Source organism: Pseudorca crassidens, chromosome 16, assembly GCF_039906515.1.
Source record: "Pseudorca crassidens isolate mPseCra1 chromosome 16, mPseCra1.hap1, whole genome shotgun sequence".
NCBI classification, from domain to species: Eukaryota; Metazoa; Chordata; class Mammalia; order Artiodactyla; family Delphinidae; genus Pseudorca; species Pseudorca crassidens.
Window position 1 is genome coordinate 2,245,001 of NC_090311.1, and position 13,789 is coordinate 2,258,789.

The 13,789-nt window shown below is 50.2% G+C and overlaps 1 long non-coding RNA gene across 2 annotated transcripts in view; it reads right to left on the reverse strand.

Annotated features, from left to right (window-relative positions):
• Positions 1–13,789, reverse strand: part of LOC137208615 (uncharacterized) — a 515,571-nt gene that overhangs the window by 25,405 nt on the left and 476,377 nt on the right. The window contains exon 5 of one of the 2 annotated variants that reach the window (XR_010935686.1): positions 3,147–4,168. The exons of the other annotated variant lie outside the window; for it this stretch is intronic. This is a non-coding gene — a long non-coding RNA (uncharacterized lncRNA). The remainder of the gene's footprint in view (positions 1–3,146; positions 4,169–13,789) is intronic. 2 annotated transcript variants of the gene reach the window in all.

The following is a 13,789-nucleotide window of genomic DNA, read 5'->3' on the forward strand; positions in this document are numbered from 1 at the left end:
ATGCAGACACAAGAAATCTATGTAAAAAGCAAAGCACAGGAATGATAACTGGGCAGCAGATCCAGTTTATCTGCGGGGGAGAGAGGTGGGCTGTGAGGTACGAGACAGCGGGATGTGGGTTTTTACCTTGTTATCAAGGAGCCATTTGTTCAGGGAGGTGATGAGTTCACCAGAGCGCCGAGCAGGGCCCTGTGGGGCTCCAGGGCACAGAAGCCTTTCTCTGTCCCCCCCACTTCTGGCTTACAGGTAATAGGCTTCATTCAGCCTCCGTGACCTTCCCTAGCTCCAAAGCACAGGTTCCAACAGATGTTAATCAGAGAAGGGAGGGGATGCAGAGACAAGGGAGGAGTGGTCAGGAAACAACAGTGCAGCCTGGGCGCGGGGTCCTGGTTCCTCCTCAAGGGATGCACAGAACAATATCTTTGAGCTGTTTTGCAGATACTGAAGCCTCTACCAGGTGGGAGCAGTTAACTAGCTGCATCTGCCCTCAAGCACGGAGACCCCAGATCGGCTGGAACCAGAAGGTGGATGACGCCAACTCCCGAAGACCTCACCACCAGCCAATCAGGAGAGTGTCCATGTGCTGATGGTGCCCGCTTTGAACCATGACTATAAACGCCTCACTCCCCCCTCCAGGGTGGGACACAGAGTTTTGAGGGCACTAGCCTGCTGTGGCCCCCTTTGCCTGGCAACGCAATAAAGTTATTCTTTTCTACTCCACCCAAAACTCTGTCTCCAAGGTTTAATTCAGTGTCGGGGTACAGAGGCCAGATTCGGCTTCAGACCCCCAGCTCCAGCCTCACTCTGTCCTCTGCTTCGGGGCAGCCCCTGCAAACCCCTCTCCCCACGGCCAGCTGCTCCCAGCCAGGCCCTGCCTCATGGTGCTAAAAGGTCCCCCGCTTGCTCTCTGCTCTGCAGTGACCACTCGGGAATGCTTCTCCCTGCACAGTGCAGTCTGTTCCAGAAGCACCTGCATCCACCTGCCAGATTTCCAACACCATCGAGCAGCCCCACCGCACCCCTTCAGATGCCCCCATGGGCCAACTGGGCCCTCCTCCCTGGCGCTCAGAGACTCCGGGTCAGCCCCCAGTGTGCTGAGCCACAGCACTGTGGGCTTCACCTCCAAACTGCCACGTTACAATCGTCCGGCTTCTTCCCCGGTTTCTCTGCCGCAGGGCGATACCACTTCCTGCAGACCCTGCACCGCCGGGCTCCCTTTCTGCATTTTTACTTCTCCGATGCCAAGTCAGCCTCTCTAACCTGGGACCTCTGTCCCGACGGGCCTCTGCCTGCTTCTGGTGCTTAGTAAGTTACCTGCAAACACAGGGAACAACTCATGCTGATTAATAGAAGCAGAAAGTAGAGAAAGGAATCGGTGCTGGCGAACTGAAGCTGAGAAGCCCAGGCCATGCACTGGGGCTCGGCTTCCACCTGCGGTTTTGTGGCTACAGTTTTCCAGACCAGCTGGAATCTGGTGGGCTTGAGGCTGCACGAGCAGTGAGGGGGGCCGTGGGTTACATGTGCACGTCCGATGGGCTCTCCCGGATTATGAGTTAGTAGGTCTGGGTCCCCCACCCGGGGCCTCTTCGAGAGGAGCTGAGTGGTGACCAGGACCACTGCCCCAGCCTCTGCTCTGTGGTCTCCATTCTCTCCTACTCCTTCCTTCTGAATTACAATTTCTTAAAACCAAAACACCCAAATGCCCTAAAAACCCCAGGAAAGCCTCCAGTATAAGCACAATCATGGGCATCGTTATTGCTTGAGAGCTAATTAGCCAGGCCCCCTGCTGACCACTTCACACGCAGGAAACAAAGCTGTGAGGCTTGAATCCTTTGCCCAAATGGTTCAGCTCTGGAGGGCCCAGCAGGCCTCCAAGGTCTGGCCCAAGAGCTGCAGCCCCAAACCCCGCCGTGCAGCCCATGTTCATTATCTCCCAGGAACCCAGCCGCATTCACCGACGGCCACCTTTGGTTGCACACACAAGGGGCTGGGAGGCCAAGGCGGGCACACTGACCCCAGGCTCTGCACAGGTAGGTGGCCACGGGGCCCACAGCCCATGGTCTCCCCCCGGTGAGGGAGCCCTGAGTGCAGACACTGCACCAGTATCCTGGTTACAGGCCCGGGTCCCCAGCATCTGCATCCCCCCGCTGGCTCCCGTGGACTTGGAAATCGGGAAGGTTGTAGCAGGCCTTCTCCAGATGGCCATTCCCCCGGAGGATGGGCGATCCAGGTGAGGGGACACGTAGGTCCACACCGGGAAGGGAAGGGCAGTGTGAGAAATCGGGCCTCGACATTTAGGCCCTGGTGCCCATGCCTCTCCTGCTGACCTGAGACCCTGGCCAGGGCACCTCTCCCACTCTGGTCCCCAGTTCCCTACTCAAAGGCCAAGTCCCTCCAGGTAAGGCCCAAGTCCCTCCCAGCCCTCAGGCCCTGTGACTTTGAGAGTCCGCCATGGCCAGGGCGCTCGCCTGCTCTGAATTTCTACTCAGTGCTTCTTTTCAATTCCTGGTTGCGATGCTATTTCTTAGCGCTGACAAGAGAAAGGGCATCGTCGGACAGTAGCCAAGAGTGTCTAGTGCACACGGCATGGACCTCCGGGCCGTTACAGTCCCCGTGACCGGGGTAGCCCTCGAACGGTGGGCCAGCATCCTGCAAGCGTCTGCAGACGCGCGGGGTGCAGGCCTGTGGGCAGGTGCCCCTGCTCACTCATGGTGCCAAAGTCTTGCGCTTTATGACCTGTTTGGGGTTGTGAAATTTCTTACTGTTTGATTATAGGAAAACAGAGAAATACCAATGTCTAAGTCAAGATGTTTGTCACAAATGATCATCTCCAAGTTGGATAAGTGAAATCTGAAGCTGGTGTATCCCGCCCACTAGATTTTACAACAAAATTAGATCTTTTTGTTGCGCTCTGAGGAAGAAATAGAAGCTCTAAGGAATAAATAGATACTCAGAGTGACACTTGGAAAGGAGTCGTCTGTCTGGGCGGGAAAAAACCCAAACCTATTTATCTGGGCTACATAGCACATCAGTGAAATACTGAATCATGATTAAATATAATTTCTGAAACAAACCAAAAAAACTATTGACTACAATAGAGGCCGACGCAGCTTCACTGGGGTAAATGAGAAGCGGGATTATCTTACATGAAGCGCAGAGGGTGTCGTGGACGAAGCATCAGGGCTGGCGAGAGTGCACTGATGGGTGGCGACACGAGGCACTTCCGTGGAGGAGGTGGCGTGACGACCTTTCATGGGGCTACAGGCCCTGCTCCGCGCCCGATCTCTCTGCCGTCCTTACTCCCCAGCCACCGGCTCCCAAGCGTGCCGTCTGGACATGCTCACTCCCTGAATGCAGACCTGCCAGCAAAGTCACTGTTCTCACGATGGAACCAGAGCAGTGGGACCGCAGGGTACTGGGACACGTTCCTCCCGCTGTATATGGACCCCGTACCACAATCGAGCTTAGATTCTGGGCCTCTGAGCTGCTCCAGGAATAGAGCACCGGGCCCTGGCCAGGACCATGCGGACAATTAACCAATATTGTTGTTGGGCTTGTTTGTGAGGGAAGGGATGGGACTGTCCACCTGGGTACTCTCCGTGTTAATGACAGTTAAAGATAGGTTCTCTCTGGAATCCTGAAGTAGGTGGCATTGCTTGAGCCGAGGCCCAAGCAGAAAGAGAGGGCAGCGTCAGATCTGCTGCAATGCCAGGAACCTCTTCTGTGCTCTGGTGTGTCCTCTGCCCAGCTCTGCTCCATCAGAGAGCCGTGGTTCCGTCAAACGGGAGAATTTCCTCGCTCGAACCCAAAGCGACAAGACGAAGTGGGAAGAGAGCAGTGAGGCGCTAAGTCTAGTGGAATAAAACGCCATGAGAGTTTCTTGAATAACTGTGAAATCAAACATCTCAGTTGAGGATAAATTGAGACGTATCACGATTTCCTTCTTCGCAGGGAGAAAAAAAAGAATCTTCAAATTCTTTAGAAAAAAGTTTTGCCCATGGCAAAGAACATTATGGAAAAGTCCACCGTGCCAGGAATTTCAATTGTTTTAGCTGTGAAACGCAATTTATCAGCGTCAGTGTCTTCCGTATCCAAGGCCACAGCTTCAAATACAGTAAAGGAGACACAGAGACACAGCATTACCGAGAAAATGTGCTCATTCGAAAACCTGTACAAATGAGAAAAGAACTATCCTTAGCTACAAATCTCTCTACCCTTATCCCCAGCGTAAGCCGTGCATGCAGGTATTGTAAGGAGGTTGAAGGAAAGGTGAACTCTCTGGGGATGTCAGGGATAAAGCTGTTTGACACTCCTGGAACCCGAAGGCGTGTTTAATGTATCCTCAGCAGGAACACTGGCTCTTGGAATTTGCTAGTCCAGGGTGCATATTGAAATTCAGTCTGGGAGCAGTCTGGGTTTTTCTTAACTTAAAGAAGGCATTCCTAAACTTCCTCATGTATATGCTACTCATGGCGTTGGTGATCCTCTAGAATGTTCCCTCTCCCTCGCGGGTTCTCAACAACGTGCGCTGTGCGCCCCAGTGACCATCTCTGCGCTCCTTCCACTGAAGGCTCTGCTTTGGCATCCCTGCCCGGGAGTCACACTGTACGGCTCATTGGAAGGAATAAAGGAGATTATAAATAGGGACTGTTTAGATAAAGGCAAAACATGCATCCAGAAAGAGAAGCTTATCTGCAGTAGATTATGTGTTTATCGAGGGAAATCAGCGGCACGTGAAACCTTGCAAAGGACGCGAAACTACCATTGATGGGCTCGGTGGTCCGTCACAGAGCCCATCCCCTGGCTTTTACTCCAGATGTATTGGGCTATTTGTCCCCAGGGCAGAGCAAGGATTATTCCCATGCAACAGCAAAAGAAAAAGAGAATGAAATACACTTCTAATGTATGCTGGGTCTCATGTCATGCTTACAGGAGTAGAAATAATGATTTCTAAAGAGATGCATTTGTACGGTGTTAAATTTTAAGCTGTATTTAAATTGTACAGATAATCTAGTCATGACTTGAGACTAAACAGGTACTTGAAACATTCCTCTGTTTAGCCTCCAACTGAAGGAGGCCAAAGGGATAAGGTTCTTTTTATTTTTTGATATAATGTGGGAATTTCTAAAGTTCATCTCTTGCAAACTCATGCAACTTTTCTCCTGCAATTTGCAAAACTCTTAAGCACCTGTGAAGGCTTTAAACGCAGGGAACAATTTTTGTCACCAGACTGTGTGTTCTTCTTCCAAGGGATATTCTCTCAAAAACACTCAAGGCTTCCCAGAAAGTGATCAGCCATTGGTCCATCTAAGAGGCATAAGGATACCCCTAAAATCTCAACAGCTTAAGATCTAATAGAAATTGTTTCACTTTATTAAATGGTGATGACTGAATCCTGAAGAAATTTCACGTAAAAACTTATTTTCCTTTGCTTTTGAAAATAGCCCCAAAGGTCTGATTGCTCCTGGGCTGTTGAACATGAGGCATCACAACCACCACAGGAGGAGATGACGCCATGAGGTCTTTACTAGATACCAGCATGGGGTTTTTTTTAAGTTTTTTTATTGTTAATGAATTTTTATCAGAGTACAGCTGCTTTACGGATGTTGTGTTCGCTTCCACTGCACAGCAAAATGCATCAGCCATGCGCAGACATATATGCCCTCGCTCTCGGGTTTCCCTGCCATTTAGGACACCCCAGTGCACTGCGTAGAGCTCCCCGTGCGCCACACTGTACTCCCCTCCGTTGTCTATTTTATACATGGCATCAATCCCAGCCTCCCAATTCCTCCCCCCCGGCCTTTCCCCCTTGGTGTCCATACGTTTGTTCTCTACGTCTGTGTCTCTACTTCTGCTTTGCAAATAGGTTCATCTATACCATTTTTCTAGATTCCACATATATGCATTGAAATACGATATTTGTTTTTCTCTTTCTGACTTACTTCACTCTGTATGACACTCTCTAGGTCCATCCACGTCTCTACAAATGACCTTATTTTGTTTCTTTTTAGATACCAGCATGTTTTGAAAACCACAGCTGAGCTCAGAAACAAAAAAACAAGCGGTTGTCCCTTTCTAAATCTTCTCTGTGGTCATGGTTGAACAGAAAGCGATTTTCACGTCTTCTCTCAATGCACAGGTATGACCCCTGATGACTTTAATAAGAGCGGCAGCCTTGTATACGCGTGTCCTGAATCACCGTCACGATAACCAAGATTGATTGTACGGGCAGCTGGCTTGGACCCCCCCAGCAGCACCTGGTGAACGCACGACTCACATCCTTTGGTGCTATGATAGCAACAGTTGACGGTGACTTGGAGACCGGGTGTTAATGTAAGCGGTCAACCACTGTCAGCTGTCATGGCCACCAGACATGCCTCACAGAAAACTGTGTTCCAACTCAGCCTCCCCATGGTCTCTCTGCTGGTGTCCCTCGGAATTATTACAGCGACTCTGCAGAAAGCAGAGTGTACCAGCCAGGGTGCAGTCATAAAACAGGAACCACGCCTTTATTTAGGAGAGATAAAGTAATTAAATACTTTTAAGCTAGATATCGAAAAACTGAGAAAAGCAAAAAGGAAACCAAGATGTCACAGAGGCAGGGAGTTAAAGAGGCAGCTGGAGCCGTGGGGGCGAAGGGAAGATGCTGGGATCGTTCACATTGGGAATCACGGAGACATCTGCAGAGGGGGGTCACTGCGTGCTGGTGCTGACATCCCAGGAGCTCGGGGAAGGGACCCCAGTTTTCCGAGACTCAGGCAACTAATAAGGAAACGCTAGTCAGCTGTGGCTGGGAGCCCTGAGCAAGGAGGATGGTTTGGGGGAGCCCTGAGCAAGGAGGATGGTTTGGGGAGCGAGCAAAAAATAAAAGCAAAGCAGAGCCAACTGCGGCACCGAAATGAGCTGCTACTGCTGCTTGCAAGGAGGGCCACGGCTGAGCAACAGAGAGCAAAATGGGAAGGAGGGCACCCTGTCTCCTTCTCGCCCCCTTTGAACGGCCCACCAGGAACAGCGGGCAAAGCAGAAATTCGATATGCAGAGGCGCAGCCCCAGCTTCACAAAGCGCAGCCTAGAAGTGCATCTGCAGCTGAGACCATGAATTCATAACCCCCACAGCCCACCCTCCACCCGCCCAGCATCCTTTCCCTTCCCCGTACGTCCACGCCTCCGCACGGTACACATGACACGGAGCTGTTCCTCTCACTTTATGCAAAAGACGATGCTCTTATTCTGGTCCCAAAATGAGGGGACGCAGGGTCCCAAGAGTCGCCTGGGTCACATCAGCACGCTCCACCTGCGTGAGTCTCCTGTGGCAGCTGTAACAAGTTGCCACAAACATGATGGCTGAGAACAGCACACATTTTCTCTTACGGTTCCAGAGGCCAAGAGTCTAAAATCAAGGTGTGGGCAAGGCTGCTTTCCTCTGGAAGATTCTGGAAAGAGTCTGTCTCCTTGCTTTTTCTAAGTTTTAGAAGGCACCTGCGTTCCTTCTTCCCATCACTCCACCCAGAGCTCAGGGTAGGTGTGGTCAGCTGGATAACAGCCCTAAGAGGTCCTCATCCCAGTGCCTGAATCAGAAGCCCAGGGGTGCAGCCCAGCAGTCTGGGTTTGAACAAGCCTCCAGGTGATTCTGACAGGAGTTAAAATGGAACAGGGCTGCCCAAGAGGCCATGCTCTGACCTCCAGCCCGTGCATGGCAGAGGCTCCAGAGGGCGCCCCTATTTGCTACAGGCACCCCAGCACCCCTGTTTCCAGTAGATCCGCCCGCTCTGTAGCCGGGCCTCCTTCTGAAGCACTGCAGTGCTCTGGCCCCACTCGTACCTGGCGATCTCCCGGGCGGTTCAGTAAACGGATTAGAGCGTGTGGTGTGTGCAGTGCACGTCCCCTCTGTACACGACGCGTGCTGCCCCTGAAATCCAAAACAGCCTCCTTGGCATCATGCTTCCTTCTGAGCGGAAAGTCAGCACCACATCCTTCACGCTGGCGGCTCCGTAGCAAGTTCCAGAGCTCCAGAAACTTCACGATGTGATGGGCCACCACATCTTCGTGGGGTTTTCTCTCACCCTCTGGCTTACATTCATCTTCCTAGGGCTCCTAGAGTATCTGCTGCTTCCCGCTCACCAGGTCTCACGAGCATAACGTTACCCATGTGGTAAACCACTGTGACCTTCCTTGGAATTTCAGATAATCAGGGTGCCGGGGACCATTGTATGGCAGAGAACAGGAGAGATGGGGTACACAGCCTGGGGACAGGACCGTTGAGTTGTGTGGTTGCCCCTTTCAGGTTAAAGGGAACCTGCTAGTGCAAATTGGTTTGGAGAAAAAGACAATTGCCAACAATAGCTAAAAACCACATTCCGGCGCCTGCGTTGGTTTCTCCAGCACAGAGAGCACGTCTGGATCAGCAGCTGCAATTAGAGCCACCAACTGACCCAATTTATCATCATCCAGGGCTATTCTCCAAGACCCTTCCACCTTCTGTACACACAAGGGCAGATGGCTCAATCGTGTGAAATGCCATTGCACGTGTTCTGAATCTTTCAAGTCTTCAGTGATGGATCTAATCTGTAATTTCTCCAAGGATGTTGTGTTGTTTTTGTTTAATATTCTGGTGGGTAGGAGATCTTTCAGGGTCACGGCAGCCCTCACTTCCGGGGTCAGGGGCTTGCATGGGGATTCTGTCATTGTCAGCTATGTCCATTCCAGTTAAAACTTCTAGAACCTGAGAAAATTGCCCCAGGTGGGTGTACAAATCCACAATGATTCAAAATTGGGCCAAAACACTACTTGGCACCTGACCGCCTTCAGCCACACTGTGGATGCTGGGTCACAGGGTGCTTCTGGGGCTTTTCTGGTGGGGGAGGGGACTCTAGGAAAGGTATAAATTCTTATACATTGTCTAGAAACTCCTGCGATAACTGGGCATTTTCTTTTCCCCAGAACCAGTCCCCCTGGTACATGACGACAGGTCCACATAGGACAAGCTTTGTGGAAGACTTCGCTGAAGTGTGTGGCAGTGTCTCAGGACCCTTCCTCAGGTGTACCCAACACCCTTGACCCAAGGCTGTCACATCTGTGATCTTGTTTGGTTCCAGAAACTGGGTGAGGAGGTGGACTTCACTCTGTATGGACTCTATTTGGTTTCTGGCCATCAGCCTGGTGTTCTTGTTACGTGGGTGTATGTAGACCGGGTGCCGTTTTGGTGAATGGCTTGTCTATTTCATTCCCAGGACCACCATCACCCCTGACCCTCTGGCAAGACTCCCTGTGGGGGAAACACTCTGATCACCACTTGTCTCTGATGCTCGTCACGGCAAAGGCAGCCGCTTGTTTCTAAGCTTAGCTCCCTGTTCTCTGCTGCTCAGTCCCCACCACCCTCCAGTGAAGCAGGGAACCTGGTCGTTCCTCCCTCTGTCATTCCTCGCCTCCAAGGACAGCCTTCAAGGGCCACGCTGCTACCCTCACTAAGGTATTTCTCAATGTTTTTTTTAGCAAAGCGCTGTCTTGCGGGTCTTAGTCTGGATATATGGCTGTGCAGAATAAATCCTTTCCCACACATAATAAATCCCTTCCAACATTTGTACCCTGTAAAACTTTGGATCCATGTACATATGTACTATATTATGCCAGGAGAGTTCTAACATCCCAGCTCCATTGAGTGCAGCCCACCGTTGGTTCAAGTTTCTGCCAATAACATGGATCAACCATTAGAGGCATCTCCAACCAACCACACAAACCGACTCACCGCACCCAGGCTCTCTGGGAAGCTCACGCGTGTTAATCGCTTTGGCCGATCCCAGGGGCATATTCCATCCTTCTGGGTCTAATATCTTAGAACCCATTTCCACACATATAACTTAGGTTTCTGCAATATAAACTAACAAACTTTTGAAAACTTTCTTGTAGAGGATAAGCTACTTCTTCCCGAGTCAGACTTTGTACTTCCACCCAGGCACGTGCTGAGATCTGAGCCTAGTTACGTGTCTGGGGACAACACGTGTGGTGGGTCTTCATGGAATAGGTAACCCCTCGCAAGGCGACTTTCCAAGATTAGGTTATTTCAGAGCATGTGAGGCTGTGAATTCAACCCACCTTGTTATTCTGCAACCTGCACAGTTCATGCTGTGTCTGATTGCCAGGGAGGTGAACCCTGCAAATATGAGGGGTTAAGAGCTCCTTTTATGGTTACCATGGAAGTCCTGCTTTCCTCTGACCATGACCTGACCTGAGAGTTTCAAAACTTGAGTTTGTCAAATTCTTTCTAGAAGGATTTCATGGCACCAAGGAGCAGTCAGCGAATCCCACCATCCTATGGTCACCAGGGACGCCACAGGAGTCCCCCAAGTCACTCTTTTTTTTTTTTTTAGTAATCACTCCATATCCATCCATCGCAGGTGGTAATTTGAATAATGATGATGCCAGTGCTTTGGAGACAGCGTCCTAATTCCCATTTGCATGGAACTCAGCCTTCAAATCTAATGGCATGACCAATGGATTCTCCAAATACCATTTTGAGTGTCTGTTTCCTGAGACCATTTCTGGTGATAATTTTTACATCAGCCAAGGTCCAGTCAGGAAACAGATATCACACCAGAGAGAATTCAACATGAAGACTTTTGACGCAGGTAGTAGAGAACCAAAAAGGCAAACAGGAAGTATCATAGAGTGTCATACAATGGTAACTCTATGTCCAGGAAGCGGTTTCCACCCTAGGATGGAGAAACAAGACAGAGAGGTTACAAGTGTGAGGGCTTAGGTGCTTGGCAGTCAGTCCCTCCAGACCCGAGAACCAGACCTCGGAGGAAGAGTCAGGGAACGGCCCGCCTGGGAGATGCTTGACCAGAGCTTTGATGCAAGTCCCGCAGGCCACACAGGGAAGGGAGGGGGCCAGCAGGAGCAAAAGGAGGAACTTGTAGAGGACACGGCTCACTCGGGACACAGTGGCTCAACGTGCCAGGGCACAGACAAGGGACGAGTCTGGGGAGGTGCAGAAAATAATCCCGGAAGATGCCATGAAGCATCTTCTGTCATATTCAGGATTTAGCTTTATCCTGTAGACGCTGAAGAATCATTGCAAGGGTTTAAGTAGAAGAACAAAGGACTAGATTCTCATTTTTAAAAGATAACTCTGGTGATAGTACAGCAAATCAGACCCATTGGGAAACCACTGAAATAGTCTGAACAGAAAAAGACTATTTTATTTTTCAGGCTAGAAGGATTAAGGATGGAGGCCAGAGGATGGGTCTCAGGGTTACAAGGTATCACTGGACAGTACTTCGGAACCAAGCAGCGAGATGCCCGGACAAGCAAGAAAAGTCAAGGTGACTTTCTGGGTTTTGGCATGAGTTTGAAATGTAAGAAGATCCCAAATGACATTCCTTTATGTTCTCACATTATCAGAAACTGTCTAGCAGAGCCCTGGGCATTTTCAGTTTTTTGTCTCTTGTCATCTGCTCCCCTGTCTCTTGTCTGTGGATCTCAAGCAGTAGCATAAGACTCAGTCCATAGCAAAGTCCTGAATAAACGTCCCTGGAAGAATCTGTCATGGTGACTCATTCTGGGTGACTCTCGATATATTAAATTAGGTCCACTGATTTTACTTTTTAGGAAAAATAAAAACCAGGATTGAAATTAAAGTGGCTCCTGGATAGTACCAAATGTTAAACAGAAACTATCCTTCATTAGATTACGCAATATCGAAATATTTGGAAATTGATATTCCATTGCGCTAAACATCTGTTATAGAGTCCAGATAATCTCTTCTTCAAATAGGACACTATTCTCAGAAACGTCTTCATGGTATGAGGAGATGAAAGCAAAAAAAGATAAGGACTGTTGGCCTGCCTTGGTCTGACCACTGTCAATTTTCATGACCCTTGGAGGCAGAGCCAATGGCCCCTCTTGGGGCCATTATCACCGGGCTCCCAACTGGCTGAATGTTGAATTCAGCTGTACCTTCACCCGTGCACACGCAGGAGTAACTGGGGCCCATCTCTCAGCGTCTGGCCTGCGCAGTCGTATATAACGAGGTCAGTGCTGTCCCTCATGTTCCAACTACTTAAATACTGAAATAAAGAGTATTGATCCTGATTGTAAAGCAATTATACTCCAATAAAGATGTTAAAAAAAATTTTTTTTAAAAAGAGTATTGATCCTGTATGCACTGCTGGGTCAAGTTACCACCGCCCAGAATGATCACAGCAGCGCCTGCGTTACAGCCTGCACACCTAGAAGCAGTGTTCGTAGTAAGGGGTGTTTACTCCAAGGCTCTTTTTGCTCCGGTCCACAAAGCCTGAGGTTTTCGGCTTCGAAAACAATGGCAACTAGAAATGAGATTGGGAAACTCGAATTCCATTCTGGTTGAGGTCTTCATTTTATATCTAGTTCTGGGTGACAGTGACTAGGTCTGAATAATAAAACCACACGCTTCACTTACAGAGGTATCGCGACAGAACGTAAAGCCCCTCACTGGTCATCCTAGAGCGACGGATGCTACTCCTGTCTGCGGACCCCGTGTGCCCCCCTAAGTCTGGAAGGTATGCAGCTCTTGTCTCCTTGCCGGGAAAAACTGGCTACTTCGCTCAGGAGATCACGTCTTACATGCAGGATGAAGGGAGGAGTCATACTTAGCAAGTCATGGATATCCCATTAACACGGGAACTGGGTAGCTCTCCCTGGGACAGCTGTGCCCGTGGCAACGGGACACACTGCGGCCTGGATCTTCCGGCTACTGAAGAATCAGACGGTGAGCATCGCTTGGTGATAACTAGTGCACGTCAAAAAACCTCTTCTTTCTGGCTTTGTGAAATAAACATGGTCGTGCCAGCAGGCAGGATGCATTCAAAACCCAAACAGTCCTTTGCAAGGGAAGGAAGAAGCGCTGCGTTTGTTCTGCTGCTTTGACAGAATGTCTCTGCAGTTGCAACGGTAATGACTTCAGCAGCATAAATCTCTGTGTTACTAATGACAATTATGGCCACCCAGAGGCTCCGGGTAATTCGTTCCAGACACTGGGATGCCTCTGGGAGCCTCCTCGCTGATTTTATGCTCAGTCAGTTGTGTCTGCAGGTGAGGAAAATGTCAGTACATTTAACTTTAATAAAGGGGCTTCCCCAAACAGCACCCCCATTGTTTGCATCCCCATTATTTGGGAAAAATAAATACCATGTGAGGGTCCCCAAACCTCAGAGTCACCAGTCCAGGCAGATAAACCTAAAAGACAAAAGTAAATAAAAGCAGGAAGGCCCGGGCAAAGCATCACAGAAATGAATGCATGTGAAGGCAGCGCACCACAGCCATGTTCTGAGCAGAGAAAGGTGAAAGGGAAGCAGGTCAATCTGGGAAGACTTCTTGAAGGAGGCGTGTGAGACAGTTTGATGGACAGTGTGGTTTCAACTGTCAGAGACGGGAGAGGGCAGAGCAAGTGTTGAGGCAAGAACCGAGCTGAGGGCAGGGTTGGGGCAATTTGCTTGACTGAGCCTGGGAATGGGGTCACGTCCCAAGAAGGAGGGGCAGCCCAGCAGGAGGGAAGATGGGAGGTGCAGGAGTGGCAGAACGGTGCACATGGGGTGCAGAAGGCGGGACGGCCCCTTGACCCGGCTCCCAGCCCTCCGCTTCCTCCAGCGCTCCTGGATTGGACTCCATTTTCTGTTGCATGTCCGTGTTGCAGTGTTTTGACATGAAGAACAGTGTCTGAGACCCCAGCTCACCAGCTAGAGCCACGGGGGGAGTGTCAGCTGACAACCACCCTGTTCATCAACCCTGGTCCTGCGTGCAGCATCCGTCAGCC